The following is an 18521-nucleotide window of genomic DNA, read 5'->3' as shown; positions in this document are numbered from 1 at the left end:
CTGCTGAATGTGGAGGGAGGGAAGCCACAGACCCCAGGCTGGTTTTTCCACCCCAGAGCTGTATGCCACCCTTCCCTCTCATCTCCCACCACAGGGGAGGAATAAAGTGCTGTCCCCACCCCTACTCACTAGCCCTCTAGTGGCAAATCGCAGGCAGGCAGGTCTGAAATAACATTAAACCGTCAAATGAGACTGGTCTAAAAACACCATAATTTTATGATATCACAACATTCCACAGATGTTTGCCAATATAAAGGTAACCTGTATTAAGACTTCTATTTAGCACTGAGCTGGGAGAGAAGAGTATGCATTAAATTTGTTGCTGACTCAGGAAGAAAGGAGTAAAATCTTGGGAGTGAGATGCGGTTGGAAATACTCTTATTCTTGGCCCACACTAGTTTCACATGAAATAATGCTCCTTTTGCACTTCTTCAGCATTACTAGGCCTGAAATGAGCTCTTTCTCATGTGGTTCCACTTTCCATAACTGGCTGAGAGACGAGTCTTTCTATACCTGCTCTCGTCTTAATATAGAGGTTGGCAGCCCAAGAAAAAATTGTGGTATAGGATGTGACAGCTCACCATGTCATGAAGTGGGAAGAACCATTTTAGAATAATTAATTTAAAACCAGAAGGTGTTTAGAAACTGTCCACTTCAATGTCACCAGGGTTAAATGAGGACTATAGAATTAATTAATGAATAGCATTACTATGAAATATTGGGATAAAAAGGGGGGAAATTGTGTTGTGCTTTGAAAACCCTTGCATTCCTGTCCTCCCCATTTTCCATACACTCCCTGACCGCTTTACTGAATTGCATTGGTATAAACCATAATAAGAAGTTGCACACAGGACACTGTGTGTTGAACTGTGCATTTCTGATGAAGCAAATCCCAATGGTCAGCAAACAAAGTGATTCCATGATTTATTAGCATTCAAACAAACTCTGTACAGATTCTCACATTCCCAGTATTGTCTTTAATATTCTTTACCAACTCCTGCCTTGTACGTGCATGGGTTTCTGTCTGCATACAGATATATCTCTCCACTAAGCTTCTAAAGTCTGCATAGTTTCTCTAAATATATACCAGATCTTTTCATGGCCAATTCTTAATGATTTTAAATAAAACTGATGTGGGAGTGGTGAAATAAATGTAGAATTAAGAAAGGAAACAGAAGGAGTTGTAGTAAATCATGACTAGAAGTGGTTTTGTGCATGGTGCTTGAATTTGTAAATACATTTGAAAAGGGAATTTTTTTGGTGGAAATAAATCTATATATATAATTCTAATTTAATTTTAGTGTGGTGAACATACTTGCAATCTCCAGGGACTGATTTTAAGCATTATAGAGAACAAAACACAAATAGTTTACAAACAGAGTAGTATTACTACAGTCATCACACTTCAGGATCTGGATTCAATTTCCAACCTCAAATTTGGCTCTGGAAGCAGTGCATGTTCTAAGAATTTCACCTGCATTGCTAGATATTTAGAAATGCTGATGTCTTACAACTCTAGCTGGACATGCCAGTATTTCTGAAAATCAAGTCCCTAGGATGGAATTTGCATCAGAAGGGCACATCCCCAGAAGTGCATATGTGTGGTTTGCGGCATCTCAAAGCAGTTTGAGGCCTGGCAAACTGCATGCATGCAGCGCATGTGCAAGCATATGCAACACTGCTAATTTGTATTGTGGTGGGTTTTTTTGACACTGGGAGATCTCAATGTAAAAAAAAACCCTGCCAGTGGAAAAAGTGGCATGGTGCACAAGGCAGCAGCAAGCACCACCATGCTCTGACTGCCGGCTAGGCTCCAAGCAGATGGATCAGTGCTGCTGCTGCCCCAGGAGGCCCCCAGGCCCCCAAGTAAGGCTGCTGGGGCCAGCACAGGTGCTGGCCTAGCCTATCCTACCCCACCTGGGTCACTTTGCTGCACACTGGAGTGCATGTGCAGGGGTGTGCCTGGGGACAAATAGTAGGGCTGGGCGAAGCTTCAGGTACTGATTCAATTCGAAGGAGATTTGGCCCAATTTAGTGGCCAAATCTCTGAATCTAAATTGAATCAGGAGACAAATAAAAAAGGCAGAATCAATTCATAGGTCTCCAAACTGATTTGGAAAATATTTAGAGAGCTAGGGGGTGGGCAGGGGGGTGGGGGGAGGCTGGAGGAGGGAGAGGGGACCATGGGGGGATCCCTGCCAGGCCCCATCCCCTGCCTGCTCCCCCAGCCCTCCTGAGCACCCCTCTGACTCCTGCCCACTCTCCGAGCCCAGTCAGTGGCAGCCCCGCCCGGCTCCAGCTCCCCGCTCTTTAAAAAACAAAACAAAACCTGGGTGAGGGGATGGGGCCTGTCCGATTCGGAGATTCAGCTGATTTGGCAGCAAACAAATATCTGAATCAGATTAGGCTGAATCGATTCAGGACAGTGATTCGAATCACCAAATCAAATCCCTGTTCCCTGAATTGGCTGAATCCAAATCTAAAGCGAATACTAGCTGCTTCGCACAAGCCTAACAAATAGCACTGGCACAAAATCCCACTGCTATTCATCCCATGGGAAACACACACTCCTGCACATGTGCATTCATTGGGACATGCCCAAAGAGTCCTTTGTGGTAAATGATAGTCAAAACTTCAATATGTGGCATTATCAAAGCATCAGTACACTAACCAGACACTACCGTCTTTACAATTTTCTACTGTTCCTACTACCAGCCACAGCAATAGTAGGTGAATCAGTTCAGATGGGCCTCTAGGGGGTCCTTGGTGCTAATCACCATGTCAATTAAGCCTTCTCCATATAGGTCTGGATATTACAGTGTTTAAAAGTCAGCATCTGTTATTGCATTGTGTTCATTGTCATTACCAATAGGATTAATGGGTAGAAATTTTAGAGGAAAAAATGCGACAGAAGGAATAACCTTGAATGTAAATGCATCTGACACTACTACAATGATTCTTGCTCAGGGCCACCAAATAAAACTGATTGTTAAATGCTGACCACAGAGAAAAGAAAAACCATTCAGGCATGGACCTGTAGGGTTTCACCTTCCATTGGAGCTCTGAGCAGATGACATACTATTAGGATCAAATTAACATAATCCCCATGATCAGTTGCCCATGACAACAAATGACAGAATAAGAGATTTCTGTGTTTCATATATTCATATTCTATAACTGGATAGTTCTTCCTTTACCATCCAATCTAGCTGAAACATAACCATCCAGAGGAGATTCCTTCCATAGAAATTCCCTCTTGCCAAAGTATGAGTTTTGGTTCTTTACACAGGGTAATGTCAGACATTCCTTGCTAGAGAAGTAAGGAATAGCAATGAGAAGCATGTCTCCCAGGAGGCAGTTCAGAACTCTATCGGGTCACTAAACCAGCAACTTTACTGCTTATTTATCCATGTCCTTTCAGTTGTACATAGTAATTAGCAACAACTTAACACACTTGGGTTGCTAAAGTCCTTTTAACTAGGGGTTCAGGGCAGAGTGCAATTATGTTATAAGAATATCTTGCTTCATGGTGCAGTTCAGAAGAAGGTTACAGTGTTAAAAGACCCCTATTTAATGAAGGGAGCATTCATCTACTGAGTAATAAGTGAGTACATTTATACAGAGGCTCTCATTCCTTAGAACTATGCAAATTATGGTCACTCAAATGCATCTGCTTCTGGCCTGGAACATAATGAGCAACTGTTCTACTGTGTGCTTGTAACAGTTGTGGGAATAAACAAGAAAAGAAATATTGATGAAGAACTATACTTCAGTGACATGGAATCTTAGACCACAAAGCAAACAGATCACATCCTCAGTTAGTATGAATGAGAGCTGTGTGAAGCTTCAGTCCCTGATTCGATTTGGTGGAGATTTGTGGAACCCCCGGGCTGGTTGACTGGTGCCTTCTGGGTCTGGGGGACACTCCTCACAGCCAATCACCAAGCCGGGGGGTGGTACAGGGGGTCCCCTAGTATGCTCTCTGGTGGACCTGGAAGTGAACTGGAAGTGCTTCCGGTCCACTTCTGGGTTAGCTGCTGAGCATGCTGAGGAGCCCCCTGCACTCCTGTGGGATGCTCCATTTGTCCCAGCATCACAGTATTCATGAGCTGCACTGGTACCTCGAGGTATGTAGAAAAAATATTTAAAGCTGTGTTTATGGCCAAATTGTTGCTTCTCTGAATCAGCATTGAATCTTCAGATTCAGCCAAATTGAATTGGGGACTTCGATCCAAATCAATTAATCGAATCACTGTCCCTGATTCAGGCTGAATCTGAATTAAATAGTCTTGTTTTGCACATGCCTAGTATGAATCTGTATAGCATTATTAAAGCTAGTGGTGCTGCAAAGTTACACCAGCTGAGTTTTTGGCCCAAGGAGTTTGTTAAACTTTCTCAGTTATATATATACGTTTGAATAAATCAATAGTTTCATTAGCCTAACAGACTACAGTTTATGGATCCACTTTATGACAGAGGGATGGCATGTGCACTGTTTAATTTTGCCCAGGATATTTTACGTGGAGAGTTTCATGCATTTTTATATAGCAATTCATAAAGAAAGTACAGGATTTAGAAATATCACCTTCCAAAAAGTTGCATGAAGGGTCCCTTTATCATTGTATAATCAGCCTTATAGCTTGCATTCTTAGCACCCTGATGGAACAATTTTTAAGAGTGTAATTTTTAAGAATGTAGTGCTTGAGTGGTGCACATCAGCGTATAGATGTGCTTGTTCACATTAATTAAATGCGTTAGAGCAGATTCAATTAATCAAGTCCTCTCCAACATGTTCTAATTAGAAAGCTCCAGCATTGCCTCACAGACATGTGTATTAAGCACCCCCTGTGTTTTAAAGTGGCCATGCAGGCACTTTAACTAAAACTCGGCAAATGAGCTTTACTTAAAGCACTCCCATGGCCATTTTAAAATGTGTGAGGCTTAATGCAAGTGATGGTGAACTGTCGGGAAATTATTAATTAAAATGGCCACTCCCCGTCCTGACAACGGATATAGGTACCCTTTTGGACTAGATGAATTGTACTAAACCAAGTCAGTCAGTCTGTCTACTGTGCCCTGGTTTGTATTACAGTAATGTTTCCTGATTAAAGAAGTAAGCTATGACTTAACTACACTGCAGATTAAATTCTACTCCCAGTTACACCTAGGTTACTGATCAGAATTGGATATAAGTTGGCCAAAATAATATGAACTGCATTAACTATGGATATGTCTATATGGTGAGATTTCCATGCTCAGTGGCAGTGCCAGATGAAGGTGGGCCACTTTTTTAAATGAAGCACCAGGAATGGCCTCTTCATAGTGCTGGGGGCAAGCTAATTAGCACTGCAGGGTGGCAGTATCAATTAGCCTTCCCCATGCCAATTAAGCCACCTGTAAGGCTGCATCTACAATCATTCTGGTTTAAGAGTCAGCCCTCTCATAGGAGAGCACATGTTTGAGGGCACAGAGGCCCATAGTAGTGAGTTTACTGTACAGATCTAGCTTGTAAGTGCTAAATGTATTACTGGTTAGATACTTTCTGGGCACCAGTTTCAAAAAGTAGATACTGCCTCCCCTGGAGTCCACAGGAGTTGTTCCTGTTCAAGTCAAGAGTGAATTCAATCACAATAGCTTTGGGAATGTTTCAGACATAGCTCAGCTTAAGTAGGCAGAGAGGATTGCTTACCCTTCTGTTGTTTTGCTTCTACCCATCCCTTCTGCCTTCTGGCATATTACTCATTTTACTGACATCTAAGTCAGTCAAAATTACTACCTTTATCATTTTTACTTATGCTGTGGCTAACGGTGAATTTGGTCCATTACTTATTTCTCTCTGGTTAAATATATCTATTTGGGTCGTTGCTCTGTACCACCACACCCTCCTTCCATGACTGCAAGGACACTATTTTAGAAGTGATTTGGACCTAGGAAAAACCCCATCCAAATACAGGAACTTTACAATGACACTTTATATATTACCACATGTGGCTGAACATGCTAGCTTTCACTGTGTATTTGCACATGGATATGAGCCCTATCTATCTATCTATCTATCTATCTATCTATATCAGCATATGCATTTAAATACATATTTCTGCATGCAAGCTAGTATATGTGATCCTACAGTTACCAAAAATCTCAGTACAGCATTTTGTGTATGCAAATAGGTGTTTTCACAAATGTTATGGTCAAGATTTAGGAGGTGGCTTGGAAAATTTGGCTGGATAAGTATTGTAAATCATTTCACACACACCATCTATCAAAATGTAAGTGGTACATTTAAACACAATGCAATGGTTCTTTGTGTAAGAAAGAAACTCACCAGGACAGTCTAGGCCCAAAAGTAACAGGTGAAAAATGAAACAGCCTAAACAATTTTGAAAAAAAGAATTAGATTAATGGAGTCCGAGGATTGGATATTATAACTACAGCAAAACACTGCAAAGCCAGAAGATGGTCGTGAGTCCCTGTCTTTGAAATGATCTCATTTCTATTCATTTTTGCCTGCTCCTGACCAATTCATGAACTGCTTTTTGAATTTCAGAAGGCTGTTCATGAATGAGGAAAAATAACTGATTGAAATAAAAATAGGGAAGCAGTAAAGAAGAGCAACTAGCCTTTCTTCCAAACAGGCCTTTGAGGGAGAGCTGGGGGTGGGGGAATAAGGGGAACCTGCTTTTGCTCTCTGAGGGGTATCTGGATTTCTTGAAATTTAAACCAATTTGAGGTGAAATTTATTTAATTTAGGTTTTGACAAAATGGGAGCTACTGATTTAAGAACTTCTTGGATTAGTAATGGAAGTTTGTGTGCTGGAAACCTCCTTTGAAATAAACCTGAAACAAGTTAGCTGGCAGGTAGGTTTGCACTGCAAGAGATTCTGACAGCCTGTCAAAGTTCCACTTTTCTCACATTCAATCAACCTCTCTCTTCTAAAGAAAGCATAAAATATGTCAAAATGACAGCTGCCGAAGCACAGCAGCAGCAGCCAACTAGCTAGCTCGCTCCTAGGCCTATTACCTTAGGAAAGAAATCACTGAAAAGTTGTGCAAATGACACATTCTGAATAGGGGTATAATTTTCCTGGTCAAGTAGTGACTTAATTAAAGTCCTGTTAACCCTTCAGATGTTGCTCTTAAACCCATCTGCTCTCAGCTACATTTGGTGGACAGTTAGGTTCTGGCTGGTTTCCGCTTCTTTGTATAGCAGGAAAGGATTGTTTTAAAGTATTGAACACCTTGCAATTTAGCTGTAATGATTTCCTGCAATTAATTTGCCACAACATTGACTGCAATTAATTTGAAAGCAAACCCAGCAGACAATGCTGTAATTACATGGGATTTTAAACTAGTTAGTTGGGTCAATATGATGATCTCAGATCTCAGATTCTGGAAAAATAAAAAAAAAATGTTTATTTGTCTAAGGTCTTACTTACTACTGGTTCTCTTAAGATTGCATCAGACAGAGCTTTATCTGAAGTGTCATGTTCTGGATCTATAGGACAGGATGTAGAAGGGAGCCCAGCTATTGGTTCGTCTCTAGCAGAGAGAATGTCTGCTTCTAGTGTTGCATGTGTTGCTGCTACTTTGGCAGTCATGGAGATGACCCATTCATTTTCAGTTGTCATTTTGGCAGAATGATAACATTTTTAGACAATACAACAGAAGAGAAATGATGATTCTCATGTGTTTATAGTTTAAGTAAGTATGATGGGAGTTATGAAACAAAGAAAAAAATATTCCCTGGCTGCAGAGCTGAATTTCAAAGGCCTCTGCAAAAAAATAGACATAGACGTGCTTCTTAGAAAAAGGTCAAACAAATCTTTTATATAGGGACCTACCTATATATAAAGAGGTTGTGACCAAGGTCAGATGCATGTGCAGGTTAAGGGAAAGAGATCAAGGACCTGTACTAAGGACTGTGGACCTGAGGATTTAAACCAAGGAAGAGTTCTCTTTGGGAAACTTTAAGCAGTGATACCAATGGCATAACTGGGGTAGAGGGGTGATAGAGATAACTGACCCAGGTGTCAATTTGGAGAGGGGTGGTGGGAAAGCAGCTGCTTCTGGTAGCTGTGTATTTGCAATTGCAAATGCAGGAGCAACTGGAAGGCATTATTTCTGCTTTGTTCCAGGTTCCCAGCCATGTCATTAGACTGCTAAGTGATACCCCAACTCTTCATGTGTATTGGCCTTAGAACCAGTTTGTATTAGGCTTTTGTCAGTTCCTCTGGCACTTCCAGATAAAGTCATGAAAATAATGTCAGGATATATGAGAAAAAAGGAGCAAGAGGGTAATCAGAATGAAGGAATAACTTGTCAGGGGTGGAAGTAACTGACCTTCTCTTTTCAATACACAAGTATAATGATAACATTGGAGAAATGGCTGCAAACCGAAGTTGGAGGGTAAAGCCTGGGACTAAGCACTGCCCTGCCTTGTGGAATGCAACCACAGACTAATGTCTGTCTCAGTCTCTCATTTATTAGGTTTTAATTCCTTACGTTGGTTATGATATGGTGTACAGTACATGGGGTTAAGTCAAACCACACAAATCGGCAAATGCAATCCAAATTTGTTTCTTTATGTGGCTCCGTCCCTGCCCAAAAGGTCCTGGCTTTCTTCTCTCAATTTAACGTGCAAGAACATCTTATTAAAAGGCAATAATCATGTATTTACCACAATGCCTGGGGGTTATTAAGAGCCTTTCATATGGGCAAATTCCCCCTTCTATATTGGTTAACTGTTCTGTAAGGTTCTGGATATTGAGTTCTTATCTTAACTCTTACTAGTGAAGAAACAGTCTTCCACTTTCAAAAGGATTTCCTGTCTCTGAACTGAGTCCCTCAAGTGCTTCACAATGCCCTGTTTTGTTTTTTTAAACACTCAACTCCTGAGAGATCCATATAACATGCCCTCTTGTGACCAAACTTTCTTGAACAGCAAAGCCAAAAAGGTATAAGCATTCATTATATTAAATCAAGGATCTACATAATCCAGTTGTAACTATGCAAAAATTATGCATGTGCTATAAGCATCTGCAAAAAACAAAGAGCTGGTTTCTCCATGTGCTCTTGAGAACAATACCATAGCCATTCCCGATGTCCCCAGGTAGCTTTAAGCCTGCCACGCTCTACAATTGCTTGTCTGGTTTCTTAAAGGTGAAGCAACAGCAGCTTGAGAATAATGTAAGAAATCCTTCATTCTACTCCCAACTCCACCTTCCCCCGCAACTCCCTCCCTAGCTTATTAAATTTGATTAAGCTTCAGAAAGACGTGCAGAACACTAACCTCCCTGGATATTCCACTGCTGACCTGAGGACGGTTGTTCTCAGGCAGCAAACCTTTAAAACCAATTTGAACAGGAACTTGCAGAAGAAGAAATAATCTATGCACCAGGTAGTGTTAAATATAGTTTAAACAGGAACTGTGGATTCTTATCCTATTATCTGGATTAGCTTTGAAATTCCTTGTTCCAAGGGTTTATTGCTTGCATGTTTGTCTGTTCCTCCCAGCTCTGCTCTCCTCCCTACTCTCCCTTCTTCCCTCTCTGCCCCATCTCTTCTGAATTTGTTTTCTAATTTCTTTCTCCTTAATACACAGATATGTGTACTTCCTTTCTCAGCATATGATGAAGTCAGCTTCAGCCCACAAAAGTATATACACACACATACTACTTTGTTAGATAGATAGATCTATACCTATATTCATATATATCTATAATTGTGTATATATATAACCATAGCTATATATAACTATAGCTATATATATATATATAACTATGTAACTATACACACACACTTTGGTTTCTCTATAAGGTGCACATATATATGTGACTACTTATCCTATATATATAGGCTATAGGATAAGTAGGTCAAATATATATGTGCACCTTATAGATTAACCAAAGTAGTTATCTCCCATTCCCTCTCCCAATATATAGATCAAAGCAAGTCAAGGAAAAGGGAGATTATATATATCTATAATAATAATAAGCTTATTCTGTCTGTCTGGAGCACTCTGGTTGGTTGTCTCAGTAGCCAGTCACAATGCTTACTGAGACAACCAATCAGAGTGCTCTGGAAAGACAGTACTCTGGACAGATAGAATAAGTGTGTTATTATTATAGATACTGAGGCATTTCAAACACATATGCAGACAAGCCAGAGCTAGAATGAAGCACCGGGGCTGCAGAGCAGGCAAGTTTTGCCAAAGGAAAGAAAAAAAAAAATGTGGTGAGGGGCCTGATTCTCCTCCCCCCTCCTCCCTCCCCACCCCACCTGGAGCCTTCCTGCTTCTCCCATGGCCAGGGGTCAAGCTGCTGGTGGGCTTGGAGGACTGTGGAGGACCCCGGTGCTTCCCTCTGTGGGAGCAGCACCCCCTGGGACTGCCCAGGTGAGGTGCCAGCAGGTGTGCACAGCTGCCAGGTTGTGCACAGGGGACCACGGAAGCACCGGGGTCCCCTGCAGCTCAGGGACTGCATAACCCACCAGCAGCTCGCTCCCTGGCCATGGGAGACACAGGCAGGCTCTGGAAGAAAAAAAGAAAGATCAAGCCCCTCACCACTTTTTTTTTCCCCAGTCAGCAAAGCCTGCCTGTATGAACTGCTGCTGGGTCATGCAGCCCCGGAGCTGTAGCAGGGCCTAGTGTTTCCCTCTATGGCAGCAGTGCCACCCGGGGCCGCCTGGGCAAAGTGGTAACTGTGTGGGTATAGCTCCAACTCACAGGCAGTTCTCACCAGATCCAACAGTGCACAGGGTGCTGGAAGCCCAGGCGTGCTCAGGGAAGCTTGGCCTTGGTGGGCTTCCAGCACCTGGTGCACCATCCCTGCTGCCTTCCCACTGTCTGGGACCACCTGGGAATGGGTTGACTTCCCCAGGAAGGTGGCAGGAGTATGCTGGCAGCTGGAGAAGGTGGAGAAGGGTGGAGAAGTGGTGGGTATGCTGGCAGCTGGAGAAGGTGGCAGGGATGGGGCATGGGGCACTGGAAGCCTGCCAAGCCCAAGCTTCCCCAACCATGCCCGGGCTTCCAGTGCTCTGTGCACCATCCCCACCATCTTCTCTGGATAGGGCCCTTGTACCTGTAAGGAATATTGCTCTAATTTGTTATATAGCAAACTAAAATACATGGGATGTGTTTTAGTTTGCTACATAAAAAAGTCATTTAAATCAAAATACGCCGCTGAACGTGTTCACTGTTATAAAATTTAACTGTAATATACCACCAAATGTGTACACTGTTATGCAATTAAATCACTAAAAAGGGCAATTAAACTACTAAAAGGGGCAATTTCCTCACACATACAAGGACCCTCTTATTCTATGGCTATGAACAAGGTCACAAGGTCAGACTTTTGACAAAATATGTATTTTTTATTTCTAAGCCTGTTTTTACACATGGACAGCTTTATGTAGTCTTTTTGAGGGTGAGAATTTTTTATTCCATTAAAGTTTTTCATCAAAGGATAACTAGAAATCCTGTATTTAAAGAAATACTTTTGTAATAAAAATGTAATTGCAAATGTTTTGCGGGTTTCAGCTAGAGTGTGTGTGTTTGTGTTAGTCTATAAGGTGCAAATAAGCGTATTGCCTTCTTATTAAGGATGCTTGACAATCTTAAATAACAACATCAATATAAGAGAAAATTGGTGACAGCGTAGAGCACAAGTCTCTCTAGTTTTAGGAAGCTTCATTTCCAAGGAACTTCGAGTCACTTGTGGCACTGGAAAAAGAAAAGTAAGTTCATATTCAGGACCTTTGCACAAACGTCAAAGTAGACCTTCAGGATCTATCTGCACGGGTTCAGCGTTGCTCATTAATTTTAATTCTCAGGCTATTAAATTCAGCTAACCTCAGTGCAGGATTACAAAGCAAGGCAGGAAAAGGAAGAGAACTCCCTATTCTCTATAAATGCTGCAAGGGAAAGTTTTGTTTGTTTTTTAACACATTATTTACCCTATAGACAATAACTCTTGAGCTGTTTTAATCTGTCATGTCAATCACTAGCAGACATTTCATAGAAGCAAGTCTTCATTGGAGATGAATTCTTAATGCAATCTAACAGTACCGTAGGAATTTTGTAAATGTTTACTTACCACAACTCATAATTAGTGGATTTCTTATTAAAAATAATAATTTTCTTTTTCATTAAAATGAATACTCTGGATTGAGCTGGATTGACAGGTTTGGGGATGGAAGCTCTTTATTTGTGCACAGAAAAGGTTCAGTAGGGAGAGAAACAGTGAAACTTAACACCTCCCAACCTCTTTCCCAACACCGTGTCTCAATACACTGTTCTAAAGACTTGCGCTTCTGAGGGGAGAATTTATAGAGAAGCAGACAAGTGCACAGAGATGGACATGCATGGTTCAGCACAGAGATCAGGAGAACATATTGGGCAAAGAAAATAGACTGAAGTCTGTATTGGGCAAACTCAACTTCCAATTATATTAAATCAAATTATTTAATATGGTGGATGTGAGACAACAATGTTATTCCCCTCTATTCAGCACTGGTGAGGCCACATCTTAAGTACTGTGTTTCAGTTTTGGGCCTCCCACTACAGGAAGGATGTGGACAAATTGGAAAGATTCCAGTGGAGGGCAATAAAAATGGTAAGGGGACTGGGAGACATGACTTATGAGGAAAGTCTGAGGGAACTGGGCTTTAGTTTAGAGAAGAGAAGACCAGGAGGGGATTTAATAGAAGCCTTCAACTACCTGAAGTGAGGTTTGGAAGAGGATGGAGCTAGACTGTTCTCAGTCATGGCAGATGACAGAACAAGGAGCAATGGTCTCAAGTTGCAGCAAGGGAAGTTTGGGTTAGATATTAGGAAGACTTTTCTCACGTTGAGGGTAGTAAAACACTGGAACAAGTTACCCAGAGAGGTTGTGGACTTTTCATCCTTGGAGGTTTTTAAGACCCAGTGAGACAAAGCCTTGACGGGGATGATTTAGTAGGTGTTGTGCTCTGAGCAGGGGGTTGGACTAGATGACCTCCTGAGGTCCCATCCAACCCTAATTTTCTATGATTCTATGACTTTGAAAGATTTCCTCTGCTGTGAGCTCTTGATGCCAGCTAATGCCCCTCGGATAAATAAATGAAAATCAGACGGATAAACAATTAAAAACCTAGAAAAGATTATTTTCTTTTTAAGAAAAGAAAAAAAGAAGTAATTATCTGACTCCTAAAAAAACATGGGTGGGATTTCTTCTATTATCACTTTTAATATAAAAGTGAAGGCTACCAAGATGTCTCAATGCACATGGCTTGATGAGAAAACAGCCTACTCCACCAGCTGCTGAAAGTATCATGCTTTTTGCCTTAGGGGATTACTCACTAAGAAGAGTTGCTATGAATAAAATAGAGCAGCGTGTTAAGGCAGTGACTTCTCAGGCACATTTTAATGTCAGGATAAAGCAGGAACAATCATGTTCTGTACCTTGTTGGCTAACATACACTCTGAAGGCTCCAAAAGTTTAACTACGATTAAGTTACATGCCACTGAATGCAATGTGTCTTGGTCTATTCCGATGTCCAAGTCATTGTCAACAACAGGCCCGTGAAACTAAATTTTCGCAACCACATGCAAACCTGGTTTGAATTCATTCATTTTGTACTAGAAATGAGCTCTTGGCTAATCCAATGCATATTACATGTAGTCATAGTTCTTAGCTTCCTGGGATTCTAACAACTCGGCTGTGGTGCGCACACTCTGACACATTGTCATAATGGACATTTTTTTCAGCATTTGTAATATGCCTAACAAAATTGTATGATCATATTTTCAGGGCAGATATCAGGAAGGTCAGGTTGCCAGATTATCCAACATCATTCTGGAAGCACCTACAAATACATTGAGTATATGGGCTACATATAGGAGTGCTAATTTTGCTCCAGTTTTGGCTGAACTATGATTTAGTATTTGATGCAGATCACTGACAAGCCTGATGTGGGGCTCAAAGGAGATGGGATGGGAATGGAATGAACATATTAGCTCGTAACTACCCAGGGGCTCTGATCACTATACTACTGTACATTTTTTAAGTCTTTCATGGTTAACAAGAATATAATTTTTTTTACACGTTTTAATGCTTAATCCATGGCCTTATGACTTCCCTGTTAGTTAGAGGATGTACAACACATAATCAAAATCAATCTTAATTAAGGCAAACTCTGAAATTATGATTGAAGGGAAGCTACATTAGCCTTCTGCTACCAGAACCCCCAACACTGCTGTTATTGATGTTTGAGCAGACAGGGAAAGTGAAGCAAGAGTCAATATTTCGATCTATCTAGCTCTCTAAGGATCTAAATTTCTAACACTTCCATAATGAGAACTGGTATTGTTTAATACATACTCTGCAACACCTAGAAATGACTTCATGTGAACAAGACACTAGCAACAGCTATCACCACTGTGTGGTCTGAAATAGACACTGGGGAATCCAACATAAGAAGTGAAGTCAACGTGACTAATACTTTTCAGAGCTGCACTTTCTGAATGTAATTCTAGTGTTAAAGCCCATCAATTGTAAAACCATTGCATCTGGGACTTCAAGTAATATTACTTTTCATTGTTAGTGATATATGAGCTTCCACAGGTTTGGAGTTTGGGAGTTAGGCAGATTCAGATATTTCTTCATTTACTCATAATAGGCAAAATTCTTGGGTCCATTCATAAATCCTTATTTATGTAAGTTGTCATGAAGAACTTCAACAGAGCTTTGGGCTACAGGATCAAATTATATCAGTAAGGGTATTCTATTTAATATGGGATCCAATTCCGTGAGAACAAGTGTTTGCAAAGCACTGACTACCTTCATCTTCCATGGTTATCAATAAAATTATTATACATACAAGAATTATTCTCCTGACCAGGAGTTTGATGGGACTGAACTTTTAGAAAAACTCATTTTGTGAGATCTCAGTAATATCTTCAATACCTGCATAGTTTCTAACTAATTTTGGCCAGAAATGTAGAGAAAATAGTACCTTCTACTATAGTTTGGCGTACTCACACCTAGTTCTGTCTAGAACCCAGAAGAGCAACGATACAGAAAAATGCAAAATGTTTATGTATAGACAGTTAACAAGATACGAGCTTTAATGAAATCCATGTTTCATTAAAGGAATCTAAGTCAACTCATAAAATGAAAATATACATATATTACTATGAAATGAAAAGACACAAGTGTAATGAAAATGAAATGAAATGGTTCAGCATTTCCAAAATATAATCTTTCATTTTTTAAATATTAAATCTAAATATTTTAGCCATTTTCAAATCCAAGGCCACTTTTCGTTTTTATAATTTTTACTTTAATTAATACCACTTGTTTAAATAATTTGTGAATAGTTTTGATTCTGGCTTCCCTGACTAGAAATCTTTTTTTTTTTTTTTCCATCAACCCCCTCCCTCCTCCAAACACTGAACTTCATTCATGTCTTGAGATTGTTATAAAGACAGAAGCAAAATTTAAATCCATTCCTAGCTATGGATTTGTGGTTTTCAGATTTAGCCCTTAGCCAAAACACTGTTTCTAATATTGTCTAAACTTTCTCAAGTCTCCTCAAAGACTGTAATTAAATTTGGGGTTGGGTTAAATATGAATGAAGATTCTGGGAAGATAACACACTTAATTCTTATACCATGTGTTCCAGTTCTTTCTTTCCAAGCTGAAACACCATCTATTTAAGTATCCTGATATGCTTCTGTAGTTTTCTGGTCTTCCTCATGGAAGGTCTTATAGAAGAAAAAAAAATTAAATGAATGAATTCTTTACTTCCACAGAGTGTTTTTTACAACAATTGAAATATTAGAACAAATTGTGCTATATACTGTACATTAACACTATGGACATGCCATCAATGCGAACCTTAGAAAACCTCACACCAAGCAACTTTCAAAGTGTTCAGCCACCATAGAATTTAATTTACACCTCAACTATGGGAGCAAAATATATATATATATATATATATATATATATATAAATCTCTGTTGTTAAAGGAGTAGCAGATTGAATGACCCTTATGATTTGTGAAGAAAAAAAATCTCTCTCTTCCTTTTCTCTCTTACACACATCAGAAACTTGGTGGGATGGTGCCAAGATTTCTTTTGTTGGTAATGACCAGTTTACTATTTATGACTTAATAAAATGTTTTGGGGTTCATAACATGATTGGATCTGGTCACTAGTTGAAAAAAAATCATCTTAATACATTGCTATATTTCTTTTCCTTTCTGGGAATTAGTTAGGATTTCATTTTATTGGCATGAAGGCTGGTGATCCATGATGAAACTGTTCTTGCAACAACAGCAAACCAATCACATTTGAAGGGGCAGAAGAGGGGGGAGGGGGAGTCTATTAACAACCATCTAGTACTTTCAGGGGATTGATTCCTTTATAGAAAACTGGCATTTTTGGATGACCTGGCTGCAACAAAATCAAGATGGTCTGTGCTGTTTGACAGTTAGACAATCATTTATTCACACCAGTCTACTAAGCTCTCTTTGAAATCCTGAAGAAAGAGGATCTTCAATTAAGAGAGAAGTTCAGTTTTTCCTGATGTATTGAAGTCAGAATAATAGTAGTCTGCACATCTTTCCTGTAATCTTCTCATGCTTTAAAAATATATCCCTCAACCATTCAACTGAAGGTCACCCATCATGTGATCCTACAAGACTCCACTTCCACTTCCTTTCTCCAAAGTTCAGTCACTGGATTCAAACCTTTCCTGTTGAGTGTTAAATTCCTCTCTGCAACGTTGTGTAATTGAAAAAGAAAATGCAGCGGAAAAATGAATCCTTATTTTTTACTAAGAGACCAGTTCAATGAGGAGAGAAAAAAAATCCCACACTTCTGTTTAAAATGTAGGGACTGTAAATGCCATATATCTTAAGGCACTGGCTTGCCTAGACCCCTCCCTCCCCTTTCCCCTCCCCAGGTCCTGTGTAATGAGCCAGTTAAACCCAGGAGGAAGATATAAGTAGTACAGTATTGCCACTGAATATGTGAATCCTCATCAGTGCAGAAGGGTGACATCTGAAAAACCTAAACTTGTTACCTAGGGCTTATTTCATTTTTTTAGCATTATAATTGCAAATAATTTATTTAGAATGCATGCTCCACAATGGCTTTGGAATATGTGCTAAACACTTGCTATTTAAGCAGGTCACATGACACTGTAACAGCCACAATATTAGCACATGGAAATGGCTTATTGGCAAATGAATACATCAGAGACAATGCACAGACTGTAATTATGCCTGCACACTGTTTCATCATAGATTCAAAAAAATTTATAACAGTATTTACTGTCATAATTAAACAGATTCCCCCATGAACTATGATGAACTTTGTTAGGTAATAAATAAGAGCAGCAGCAAGCTGCTCATTTGAGATTTAAACTCTGGTGAAAATAATTTTTGAGTTCCTGAAGGGACAAAAAGAAAAAAAATACAACCTCAGCTTTCTCTCTTATGATTTGATCCAAAGCCCATTACAGTGAACTGGGGGTCTTTTCCACTGAATTTATAAAGAGCCTAATCCAAAGTTCATTTTCAAACCAGGTGATGCCATAGGCAAGTACTGAGGTACCACAGAGGGAGATCTGTTTCTCTTTTGCATTTGAAATAAAGACAGAGACAAGGAAAATAACCGAAAGGTAAGACACCAAACTGAAGCCCCAAAGTAGCTGAGAGATCAAGAGGACTAAATGTTACTGTTTAATTCATTGGTTACCAGTACTTCTAGGCAACAGGTACTGGGGAAACAACATAACAAGCCAGGGTTCCTGAAAAGATCTGAAGAAGCTCTAGGGAAGGCTAGAGAACAGTTTGGTTTTTGTAAATGTATCTTTTTTCTATTTTACTTAATGTAGCGTTAATGAATCAAAAGCTGTAGAAGCTGAAGGCCCTTTTTATCCATATAACACCACAGGCTATGAAAGTGTAAAACATCACCCAATTACACCATCTCTGACTAAAGCTGTTTAGAAAACGGGGGGAGAAGGGGAGAAGCTCTTTCTGTGAAAAGATTTCAGTTCTCAATGAAAAACTAAAAACAAACCCTACAGTTAAGAAGCTGGGTAAGCTTGCTGCAGTAGGAGGGAACAAGATATGGGCAAATAAAATGCTTGATTTTCAAAGGTTCAGGATACTTATTTCAATGCCTAACTCTAGGTTTGCATGCCTCACTTTAGATAGCTAAGGTTGAAAGTATGGTCTATGCTTTTTGTTGATTTGCAAACACAATAAGCATTAGCAGCTGCCATTGGAGTAATTAGGCCACAAGTCAATATCTACTATTCTTGCAAGACCTTGCAGTTTAACTGAATACTGTCAAAACCTTCTTCCACCCAAAACTCCTTCATAGTCTTGACAAATAGAAGAAGGGAACTCTATGCTGATTGCTGGGATAAAGGGATGTAGCAAAATCTTCTTGCTTCCATGAACTAAGTAGGAAGGCCTAAAATCCATTCTGTATGAGTACAAAATCTAACCCCATATGCATTTCATGATTA

This window comes from Alligator sinensis, unplaced genomic scaffold, assembly GCF_000455745.1.
Source record: "Alligator sinensis unplaced genomic scaffold, ASM45574v1 scaffold7_1, whole genome shotgun sequence".
In the NCBI taxonomy this organism is placed as follows: Eukaryota; Metazoa; Chordata; order Crocodylia; family Alligatoridae; genus Alligator; species Alligator sinensis.
This window is presented reverse-complemented; position numbering follows the sequence as displayed.